This window comes from Schistocerca serialis, chromosome 2 (assembly GCF_023864345.2).
Source record: "Schistocerca serialis cubense isolate TAMUIC-IGC-003099 chromosome 2, iqSchSeri2.2, whole genome shotgun sequence".
In the NCBI taxonomy this organism is placed as follows: domain Eukaryota; kingdom Metazoa; phylum Arthropoda; class Insecta; order Orthoptera; family Acrididae; genus Schistocerca; species Schistocerca serialis.
Window position 1 is genome coordinate 802,210,398 of NC_064639.1, and position 12,263 is coordinate 802,222,660.

At 43.1% G+C, this 12,263-nt stretch overlaps 1 protein-coding gene across 1 annotated transcript in view; it reads right to left on the reverse strand.

Annotated features, from left to right (window-relative positions):
• LOC126458045 (dynein axonemal assembly factor 5) overlaps positions 1-12,263 on the reverse strand; it is a 96,162-nt gene that overhangs the window by 23,099 nt on the left and 60,800 nt on the right. The window lies entirely within an intron of this gene.

The window sequence follows — 12,263 nt, forward strand, 5'->3', positions numbered from 1 at the left end:
TATTTCCACAGAGTGTGAGAGTAGTAAGCTTGCCTCTGATGTGATCACATGTGTTTTTGTATAATAGGTGCGAACAATGTAATTTTGGCTTTGTTAATGTGAAAAATCAAAGTACTGTATGATATATTAAAATGTGAGAAAATCAGGGGAAAATATATTTACGTAAAAAATTCTGCAACAACAATATCCCAATTTATTTAGTTCAGACAAACCATGAGGACAAGTAGTTAGATTTTCAACTTCAAGAATCAGACCCCTAAACAAGAAGAACTGGAGCCATCTCAACATCACAATCTAAGTAAACCTGAAAGTTTACTGCAATCTTCGCTCCTCTCAAATCTTCTTAAAAGACTTTGCTTATTAACTACTTGGACTTGACATTGTTTGATGTGGACAACAGATGGAAGAAGGAAGGAGGGAGGGAGGGGGGGGGGGGAGAGAGATCACAAACTGATACCAGTTTCAATGGGGACAGCCTCAAAGAGGGCAGGTATTTTTGCCACCATTAGATACAATTCCGAACTATCTCATCTTGGCAGTTTTCAAAAAAGGCATTTAGTAATATTTCACAGAATGTCTTCTCACATTGCCACTTACAAAACTGTAATTACTCTAATCATTTGTTGGATGATTAATGTCTCCTTCAATTATGACATTTTGATTACGAAACATGTATACTAGTGAACTAAGGTTCTGGATGACTCTGGGAGTCAAACTGGTCATTGATAGGAAGATCCAGTTATAAATTTATACTTGAATCTTAATAGTGAGTCTTGCTCGAACAATGTGGCATGGAATTTCAATTTCTGTTTCAGTGGATTTGAGTTTCTTGTATACAGAGACAAATATACCGCCTCCATTTCCCATTAGCCTATACTTTCGATATACCTTTGAATTACCCAACAAAATCTCACTGATATCAATTTTGGTTTCTAGCTAGCTTTATGTATCCAATTTGAGCTCCACTGCCTTTCACAACTGCTTCAGATTTTGGCACTTTGTTGTGAAAACTTCAGCAGTTGATTAATACGACTTTAGTCATTTTATCTTTGATGACAGTCTCTTTGGGTCTTAACCCAGTAGTTCACAGCTGTCAGTATCTGGAATGGACGGACAGCCATCTAAGTTAAAGGAACCTAGCACAATGTGTAGTGTACCCCTGACTCATTTTGATGGACCTTACAATTTGCAATCCTATTCATAAGGCTACGAAATCACAATTCAGTCTGTTACAAAACTTTTGATGTCTTTGGCTCAAGCTTTCCAGAGAACGCACTCTGGGAACAACACTGCAGATGAGGCTTAACAAACTTCACAAGCAAGGCTGGTCTTCTGAACCCTCTTTACCAGTCACAGTAATGACCCAAGGTGACTGGCACCACGCACCACAATCTGCAGTTGACAATCTTGTTTGCATGTGGGCCCACTGCCTCAATATATTTTTCAAAAGACAACAATCTCTGTCATAAGCCATAAAATTTTTCATTTATTTTTGTTATCAAACAGCTGCAAAAAACATATTAACCATGGAACAGTGAATCACACAACTTGTATAACAAACCCAAAAGCTCTTAAAAATATAATAAATAGCAGAGCTGTGGATTTTACAAATTGCAACATCCAGTACTTACTTATATGGTATTTCTATACGTCATGCCATAGGAGATGTGTCTCATAAATTAATCTATTAGTCCACAAGTGGACCCACACATCAACATTGGCATGATCTGTATCGAATATGAACAGAAAGATGGTAAAATTTGTGGAAGAACCCTGTAAAATACAGATTAGAGATGAACTTGACATCTGTTGACTGAGGAACCACATTTTATCATCATATGACCTCAACTTATACATTTGTTACATCCGTATGCATACTGAAGTCTAATATAATCTATACCAAAGATACAATCAAAGACATTACACATGTATATCAAAACTGTGCACCTAAGCATAGCAGATAGTTCACTGGCATACAGAATGGTGATAATTCGATTTTACATGCCAAAAATATATGATATGCAACATTAGCTACATTGTCAGGGCAATAGAAACTTAAGACAAGAGTGATAACTGTATCTCTATATAGTGAGAATAATAATACCTATGTATAAATCTTTTTAGCATCATTGGTGGTGGACAATTACACGAATAGCATATGCATTCAGTGTGTGACGGTAAAAAACTATGAATTCATTTTAATCTAGCTAAAGAGGAGATGAAAAATAAGGAACAAGTGTTTACTTTCATAGCTGCATGTCTAAATTAAGTTATACGTAACATTAGATACAGATCATACCAATAATGATCTCATTTCACATGTGGACTGATAGATTAATTTGTGTGTCACATCTCCTACAACATGATGTAGAAAGATACTACGTATGTAGGTACTAGACAGTACCGTATGTTGAATCCATAACTCTGCTATTTATTATATTTTTAAGCTTTTGGGATTTTTTATATGATTTACTCTTCCATGGTTGGTATGTTTTTGTAAGTGCTTGATAATGACTGCACAGTCAAAACTGGCCAATAGCAGGAAACAAATGAAATATTTTATGGACCACAATGAACAATATTTTCCTTAAAAAAATCTGCAGTTTATTGCAACATGTTCTCTTAATGGCTTCTGAAGCAGACTCTTCAATGACGCCTCCAGGCACACACAAAGAATGAATAAGTTGATTCTTCCCAATCTTTGCTGAAACTTCCCTTGTGGATACTGTTATTCACTGAATATTTCAATTGCTGATGATTACACACCCCTACACTTACGCACTTGCCTTCTGGCAACACGGCACACAGCAGACATGAAATCAGCACTTTTTAATGTCATTTTATAAATTTTGGCTCTTTTCCTGCTCTCATGTAACAATACTGTAAATTTGTGGGTAACAGTTTACTAATATTTGTAACTGTCAGTTATTTAATGATGAAATTCAATCCTGACTTTCCAAGTAGCTTGAGTTCACCTATAACCTTAATAAGACCATTTATATCCCATGTAATGAACTGATGCCCTTGAGGTGACTCAGACGACATGACAACCACCAATGGAAAAGTAATGGTCTTTGATTGTGGCAATGGCAGATCAGCTTCCTAAATACATGGATCATGTGGTAACACACCTATATACAATACTATCTACAGCTGGGTAGGAGTGGGCAAATGGTTCTCTGGTGGAGGTTGGTGATGGAGTAAATGAAGAAGGCAGCCAATCAGTTGATAGAACACTTTATAGGTGAACATGAACAGGCCTAGTTCAGCACATCTAAAACAGACATACTGGAGGTGACAGGAGGTGATCCTCGGACCCCAGCACACCGGCACGGGCATGCCAATATAAGCATTTCCTGTGGACAGCAGCAGCAGCCTGGCTACCACAGCATGCTGGCAGATGGTGGCTGACAGCTGCAGGGTGACAGTGCAGCAGCAAGGTAGCATCCGAGTGCCAGTTCTGCCATGTCTCACAGAGTTACAAAACTGACAGCATATAACCGAGAGCACACACTAATTGCTTTCATTCTCTCGTTGGCACTGTGACAACTCTTATGCTGTAATCTCCTCTTGTGAAACTAAATTTGCTATGATTTTGAGACTTTTATTACAATGTCTGCACTGTACTGTGAAATTTGTGTGATTATTAAAACTGTTAGACTGCTGCACGTTCTTTTAAGTGTTCTTAGTTACCACACAAGAGGCAATGTGGACATTCAGATTTTCACGTGTGTCAACAACAAGTACTATGATGACAACAATTGTTTTGTTAGTAACAGTACTTCAAAGCCTGCTACAGCAGTAATTGGAGGGTCAGAAATGCTTGGAACCAAAACAGCAAGTAAAAACGGACATTTTGGAAAAGGTGCTGACAGTAGTACTTGCCAAAATGCAACAAAAGGCAGCCCATCCACCACAATTTCAAGCCTTTGACAAATCAGCCAAAGATTGGGAGTAATAAAAAGCAACACTTCACAGCACTCAAGGGCAGCATTAAAGCTCTCTTTCTATCATGGATGGTTGGCTCTCGTCATGGAACCCACATTGCTATAATTTGGGGCAATGTGTCACTTCCGTGCCAATCACCACCTTGCTCATGTGATATCTTTGAGGAGAGAGTTCTATTAATGTGGGAAGCAACCTAACCAAACATAACAAGCTTCGGCAGCAGAATTACAAGGGCCTAGTAGGAGGTGCAGATTTGTCACTATAAATTACAAAGAGTGATGCGCAGATATCATTGTCAGGGTTGCAATCATTTGTTTGGCACCAGACAAACAGGTCTGCCAACAGACTTTACATTTTTATGACCCCACTAATGAAGAAGTCGTAACACTTGCTCAGTTATTTAAAGTTTTGCAAGTGTCTGGCCACCAGATAAGAGCCCTCAGAAGATGTTGCAGCAGTAAACAGTGACCACAATAAGTGCTCGTGTTCTGTCACATTCAGTGAGGCAGAAATAGCAGCAGTGCAACATACCTGTAAACCTGCCTCAACAAAACCTCGTCAGAAGCAGGCTCCACTGGCATATGCCTTCTCCCATCCACTTCCTTCTTGCCTCACTTGTTTTATCAAACATGATCATGGTGACTATCCGAACTGTTTAATTTACTGCCTATTAAAAGTAAGGAGACACTGTGGCAGTATATCTCTATGTTGTTTCATGCCAACATGCAATGTGAACAAATGACAAATGTTATCAAGCCACAGTTCAGCACCCAGGTAGCATGCCATACAAGTTATTTACAACCATAAGCTTTTATCTTATGTGATTTATGAAAATTATGGAAAATATTGATGAAAATTTGAATTCCACTCTCTTCAAATGTGAGTTTTGTGCCTAGTCACTGAGTCCACTAAGTAAACCAAAAAGGTAAAACCACATGGCTGGAAGTCATTTTTGGTAAACAATAAACAATATTCAGGGAAATATTCTTTTCTGTTAGTTTCTATGCTTGAGGCTAAATATTACTGTTAATGATACAAATGATATTCTGCAAAATCTGTAAGACTGAGTATGGTATAACTGCCCGCCCGGTTAGCCGTGTGGTCTAATGCGCTGCTTTCCGAGTGGGAAGGCCTGACAGATTTGCGTCGAGGTCCGGTGTGCCGACCAGTCTGTGGATGGTTTTTAAGGCGGTTTTCCATCTGACTCGGCAAATGCAGGCTGGTTCCCCTTATTCCACCTCAGTTACACTATGTCAGCAATTGCTGCACAACACTTTCTCCACATACGTGTACACCATAATTACTCTACCACGCAAAAATTTGGGGTTACACTCATCCGGTGTGAGACGTTCCCAGAGGGGGGAGGGCGGCGGTGGGAGCCGAACCACACAATAACCCTGGGTTCAGTGTGGGGCGGCGGTGGGGTGATTGGACTGCTGTAGCCTGTTGCGGGACAAAGCCTCTCCATCATTTCTAGGTCCCCAGTTCCATACCATACCGTCGTATAACTACTGAAGTCTATTTCATCACAAAGTTATCTTCTGAGAAGTTTTCTTCTAAATTCAACAAAATCAGCAGTGACAGACATCATTTCTGTGACTGGCCATAGTAAGAAGTCCACACAGTGTTAAATGTGTGGTGTCGACAAGTACAAACAACATATCTCCGCCATCGCAAGATCTTGGACTCTAGCCTAACGGCCCGTGCCATCTTGCTTATTCTGTTCACTGTATGACTTTCTGTAATGTGGACATTTGTACTTACCGATACAAAATGTATTAAGTGTGTTTTCCTTGGGCTACAACCCAACATAATTCACAAAATGGTGACCCCAAATAAGAATTCACATGCCGTTTCTTCTAGTGCAAGTATTTTCTTGCCTACTACGTTGGCTTTGTTTGCGCCTTCCTTCGTTCCACTTGGCCATGTACCTACATCTATATCTACAAGATTACTCTGCTATTCACAAAGAAGTGCCTGGCAGAGGGTTCAATGAACCACTTTCAAACTGTCTCTCTACCGTTCCACTCTCGAACGGCACATGGGAAAAACAAGCAGTTAAATTTTTCTGTGTGAGCCCTGATTTCTCTTATTTTATCGTGATGATCATTCCTCCCTGTGTAGGTGGGTGCCAACAGAATGTTTTCGCAATTGGAGGAGAAAACTGGTGATTGAAATTTCATGAGAAGATCCCATAGCAATTAAAAATGCCTTTGTTTTAACGATTGCCACTCCACTTCACGTATCATGTCTGTGGCACTATCTCCACTATTTCGCAATAATACAAAATGAGCCGCCATTCTTTGTACTTTTTTGATGTCATCTGTCAGTCCCACCTGATACGGATCCCACACCGCACAGCAATACTTCAAATTAGGGCAGACAAGCGTGGTGTAAGCAGTCTATTTAGTAGGCCTGTTGCACCGTCTAAGTGTTCTGCCAATGAATCGCAGTCTTTGGTTTGCTCAACCCACATTATCTATGTGATTTTTCCAATTTAGGTTATTTGTAAGTGTAATCTCTAATTATTTAGTTGAATTTACAGCCTTCAGATTTGTGTGACTTATCGCGTAATCAAAAAGCAGTGGATTTCTTTTAGGATTCATGTGAATAGCTTCACACTTTTCTTTGTTCAAGGTATACTGCCACAAAGTACGTGGATATCAAAACTCCTGCATGCACAATGGGACATTTTGTCACTTCACTACCACCTGGATTCTACAACACATTTCCTGCAGTTTCATCGCCTCAACACGTTTGCCACTCAACAGAGCAACATGTGACTGTAGACTCAGGTTTTACCTCTCCAGCGAGTATACATTGACATGTGCATTACAAAAACGATAATGACGTGAGCAAAGTTCCTGCATTTCATCATGCTAATGTGGATTCTGCATTTCGTACACAAACTATGTATCAGACGTCGGCCACCTGAGCAACTGTTACAACAGTGCCGTGTGCAACCTCGCCTTTGTTAGGACGGACCACGTGTACCGATCGTGCTCCCGTGATGCCCGAGTGCTTTACTGCTTCATTGTTTTACAAAGTGGACAATGCCCATTGTATATCATGAACTGCATGACTGATGACAATTCAAAATTCCTGTGCCTCATGACTCATCTGCACAGGCACATAGACCTGATCTGCAATCTACTTCTGATGCGGCCGATAACTTCAACGTACGATTTTGCAAAACAGACTATCACTGAGTGCCTCTCGCGCTCCCCACAAGAGGTTATTCTGCAAAAACTGTACGAGGAACATCTCGGCAACTGTAGCCCATCCCAGCTTTGGCACCAGCAATGCCTCCTGGTCAGAGAGCAGATGATGTTGGATGAAACCCTGTTTCAAAACTGCCTACATATCTTCAGATTCATCTCCTCCCTCACACCCTGGAATCCATCGGTTCATGTGTGCAGATCTGATGGCTGATCAGGAGTATTTGCTCACACACCAGCGTCATCAGCAGGAGCTCATGCAACAGGTTGGCATTTCTGCACTGGTAGTTCTCCCAGCCTCTGGCAGGGGAAGGCCACGCTTCGCTTCTCAGACTCCTGCGCCACCTGGCACACAATGCATGCACTCTCCACCCACCGAACCACTGCATATTGCACCTGCTCCATATGCCCGGCGTATGAACCCGAACACACTGAGGATGATCGGCTGCTTCCTCACCCAACATACCCTCACTGTTGGTATCACAACGTATTCGGTGACGATGCAAAAAAGTGCCACCCTCTGTGCAAGCATGTGAAACACCAATCATCTGATAAGTGCCAACCACACTAAATTCCATACAAGCCACTGCTCTGTCAAATGGCTGCCTTTATGTCAAAGACTATGAGTCACAACTTCCTTGTGGACACCAGTGCTGACATCTAATCATACCTGAGAGCTCCACGCAAGCCAGCAATGCCATCATTGCCGAGCGCGCCTCTCTCACACACTACATACAACAGACATTCTCTATGCACACCACTCGCGGTGCCCACCACATGCTCTGCACTCTCAAATTGCCATCTGCGCTGGCATAAACATAACAAACACGTGACTTTCCCACTGCCATTCCCCCTTTTGAGCAGACAACTATGCTGCTTCCAAGCCAAGTGTCCCTAAAAATTCAACCAACACCTTGGCCCGCCTGCACGCAGTCATTGAATATTTAGTTTGCACCGTCACGAATGGAACTGTTCACCACATCGTCACATCCGAGAGCCCACCTTATCGCCTCAAGGCTCACTGCCTCAACCCACTCAAGTTGCGCTCGGCTCGCCACAAATTCAGGAACTTCTTGAGGCGGGAATTTTACAGCCCTCCGATAGTAACTGGTCACTGCCCATATACCTCAACCCTAAACAGGACGGCTCCTTTCATATGCGTGGTGACTACAGATGCTTGAACGCTAGAACTGTGATGGACAATTATCCTGTTCGAACATTTCTGACTTCACTCACCTTCTCGCAGGTGCTACAATTTTCAGTGTACGTGATTGCAAATGCGCTTACCACCAAATCCCAGTCACACCCAAGGACATTCCGAAATTATCATCCCCATCGAGTTGTACGAGTACCATTTCATGACAATCGTGTTAAAAAAATGCCTCACAGATATGGCAACACTTTATTGACTCTCTCTTGCTCCAGTTCGACTTCTGTTTCGTATATCTTGACGATATCCTGAGCTTCAGCAAATCCACACAAGATCACGAACACCACGTCGTAGTAGTAAAGGACACTCTTTCATCTAACAGAGTCTAGATTAACACTGACAACTGCAACTATGTCAACAATCTGTCCAATCCTTGGGGTAAACAGTCTCGGCTGACAGTATACACCCTCCTGAATTGAAGGTGCAATCAATCTCATCCATGCCACTCTCTACCACATATAAAGAGCTCCAGCAGTTCCTGGGAACGATAAACTACTACCGTCGTCATTTGCCTGCAGCTGCTGACACCCAGGCTGACCCCTCTGGTAAGCAAACTTCAGGGACACGCCATGTTCTGTGGAGCGAACCACTGCATGCAGCCTTCCAGACCCTGAAAGACTCTCTCACATGAGCTGGCAGCCTCGCTCATCCAATCTCGGATGCTGAACTCTTCATCACCATGGATACCAGTGACTCCACAGTAGGTGCGGTCCTACAACAATGCCACAACAACATGGTCATGCCACTTCAGTTCTTTTCGAAGACGCTTTCACGTGCCTAACAAAAATACTCAGCCTTCGACTGTGAACTCTTAGCAGTTTATGAGGTGGTGAAACACTTCCACCCCAACATCGAGGGCTGACCTTTCCACTTCCTGTCCAACCATAAACCAGTAGCAGACGTCATACGCTACCTCTCGTCGACCCCCCCCCCCCCCCCCCCTCACTTTCGGCATTTCGATTTCATTTCTCAGTTCTCTATTGACGTCTACCATATAAAAGCCACCTTCAACATCATTGCAGTTTTCCTTTCCCACATTAACCCCTTCCCAACAGTCATTGACCTTTCCGACATTGTGTCCCTACAGAACCAGAACAAGGATAGGCAGCAGCTCCGCTTCAATGTTTTTCACCAAAGCAAAATTTGCCAATGTCTGAGAGGAGGTCTGATGCGACTCCTCCACTCGCACCCTCCGCCCCCTTGTCCCCACCTCCCTCTGCCATTCAGTGTTTGACACGCTACATTCTCTGGCACATCCAGGAATTAAGTCATCGTTATGTCTTGTGTACAAACGATTCATGTGACAAGACATGAAGCATGAGTGTTAGACCTGTGCCCAGAATTGCATCACCTGGCAGTGCAACAAAGTCACCAGGCACACTGTTCTACCTCTCCGCAAATTTGACATTCCATCTGGCCACTTTCAGTATGTATCTGGACCTCATCGGCCCCTTTCCCCCCTCAGAGGGCTTCTGTTATGTTCTTTCTTGCATCATGATTTATCTCTGTGGGTAGAGGCTGTACCTCTCACCAACATAACCGCCAAAACTGTGACTACGGCTTTTGTTTCCCCCTACATTTCCTGCTGCCCCGGTACCATCAGCACTGATCAGGGCCGCAGTTTGAATCAGCACTCTTCGCCCAAGTCTGCCAGCTGTGTGGTATAAGCAAAAGTCACAACACTGCCTACCACCCCCCAAGGAAACAGACTGGTAGAATGTTGGCATTGCACTTTCAAGACAGCACTGCAGCGTCACGACAATCTTTGGACCGAGGGCTTCCCATGGGTACTCCTTGGCCAACAGTCATCGTACAAACCAGATATCGAGGACACCTCAAGTGAGTTTGTTTACGGTGAAAACCCTGTCCTCCCTGGGGAGCTGTTACAATCTCCCCTCCCTGCCGCTCCCACCCCCATTCCTGACTTCATAAGCCGGATCAGAATCCATTTTGCAAATATTTCCCTGACCACCCCCCTCGAGGCATACTCCCCCCCCCCCCCCACTCCTATGTGCCATCCTATCTCCTTTCATGCAAGTTAATTTTCCTCCATGACGACACTGTCCCAGCTCCACTCTCCCCACCATATTTAGGCCCATATGAGGTCATAAACTGCACTGCTAACACGATGGACATCCGAGTTGAAGGTTTGCACTCACTGTTTCTCTCGATCACATGAAACCAGCACACCTTGACTCAGCATCTTTCACGCCCAAAGACATTATGCAGCCTCCCAGTCCCGAGGATTCGCACTGAAGCTATGACCTCTCAGAGCTGCCGCCGCAGTCCTCACCCAAAAGCGCTTGCCATTCCTCGAGTTCTTGCCCCCTCTCTCTCTCTACCTCCTCCCTGCTACACCCTCTAGTGGTTCTGCAAATTGACATCCCACCTGAACTTGTGGAGGACATCACTGTCCTCATCAACGACAACCACATCTTCCTCCTGCTGCAAGACAACTCGACCCACCAGACCGGGGACCTGGTTCAGCAGTCGATTGCCAGCTCCCACCCTCTCCCACCAGGGGTCGACTACACGCTCCTTCGAGTTACGGTGGCCCCCCTAGGGAGGGTTACAGTTCGGATGCTGCCAGCTGATCATGCAGGGGACACAGTCCCTCCCCACACCGCTCCATCCTCATGTGTGAGCCGACGCCTTGTCCGCCCACACCACCTATAGGAGTTCCACGTCAACCTCCCAGTGTGGCCACTGCCACAACAACCTTCCGAGATGGACATCCCCATCACATCACTACTGTTGCCCTCACTGCCTTCATTGCCGGACACTGCATAAACTGGGGGCTCCACACTGAATTAAACCAGTTCAGTGCAACTTTTATCCTGACATGTATTTCTGGTTTCTTGGTGAAGGTATAATTGCTTATTATATACGTGTAAAAATCAAGTATGATGTCAGGGGAAAAGAGGATGACTGATGACTTCGTTAGTGTTGGACACGGTCCCTCTCTGCAATACACTGGATTTTCAAATTAATTTTAGGTGTAAGTTACTCATTTTAAAATAGAACTGTACATATAACTGTCTTTTAGTGTAATGAACACTGCTTCATATTTCTGAATAATATTTGAGGTTTTGCATGGTTGCATTATCCAGTCATTTTCATCTACATCATGAGATGCCATTTTTGCTGGCCATGATGAATTCCTAAATTGCATCTATCTTAAGTGATACAGACCAAATATTCCTTATCTAATCTATTTTGTTGTTATGTGTAGGCAGTAGAGATACATATGCTTTCTTTATAGGGAGTTCCAAAGACTGTACAGCTTTCTCAGCCTAAAAGTGTCCATAGTCAAGCCAGCAGTATTCAAGCTGTGTGTAACACTATGCAGATTCTGATTTTCAGCTGGAAAGGTCATCTAATGGTATACTGAAATAGTGAGAATTCTTTTCAGGTGTCTGGGAATTGATTTACCATACGAACCATCGTTCAGGCAGGTTCTTTAATAGAATGTAGGCCACCAGGAATTTTAGTCAATCAAAGAATCCACCTTCACATGAACAACGGAAAACTTTTTGTTGTTTTCTGAGGAATTCATTATAGGTTCAACATCATCCACTGTGTAGTATCATTCCTCTGTCAACCAACATGTCCCGCACTAGTTACTATCTGCAGTAAATGGAAAACTGACAGTGTTTCCAGATCAACGTCTATCATGCAAACAGGTTTCTTTTTTGCAGTGTACAATGCATGGATCCACACAGAACCATAATCATCAAAAAATAGAAATGTTTAAATTTAGACTAGTTGCCTTTCTGCAGCAAGCGGTTCACATGCGATCTTTCTTTAACGAATGAATGAAATATTAAATCCTAAACTCCTTCTGTAAATGTATATGGTATTTGTTGAGTGACTGTCTTTACCATATC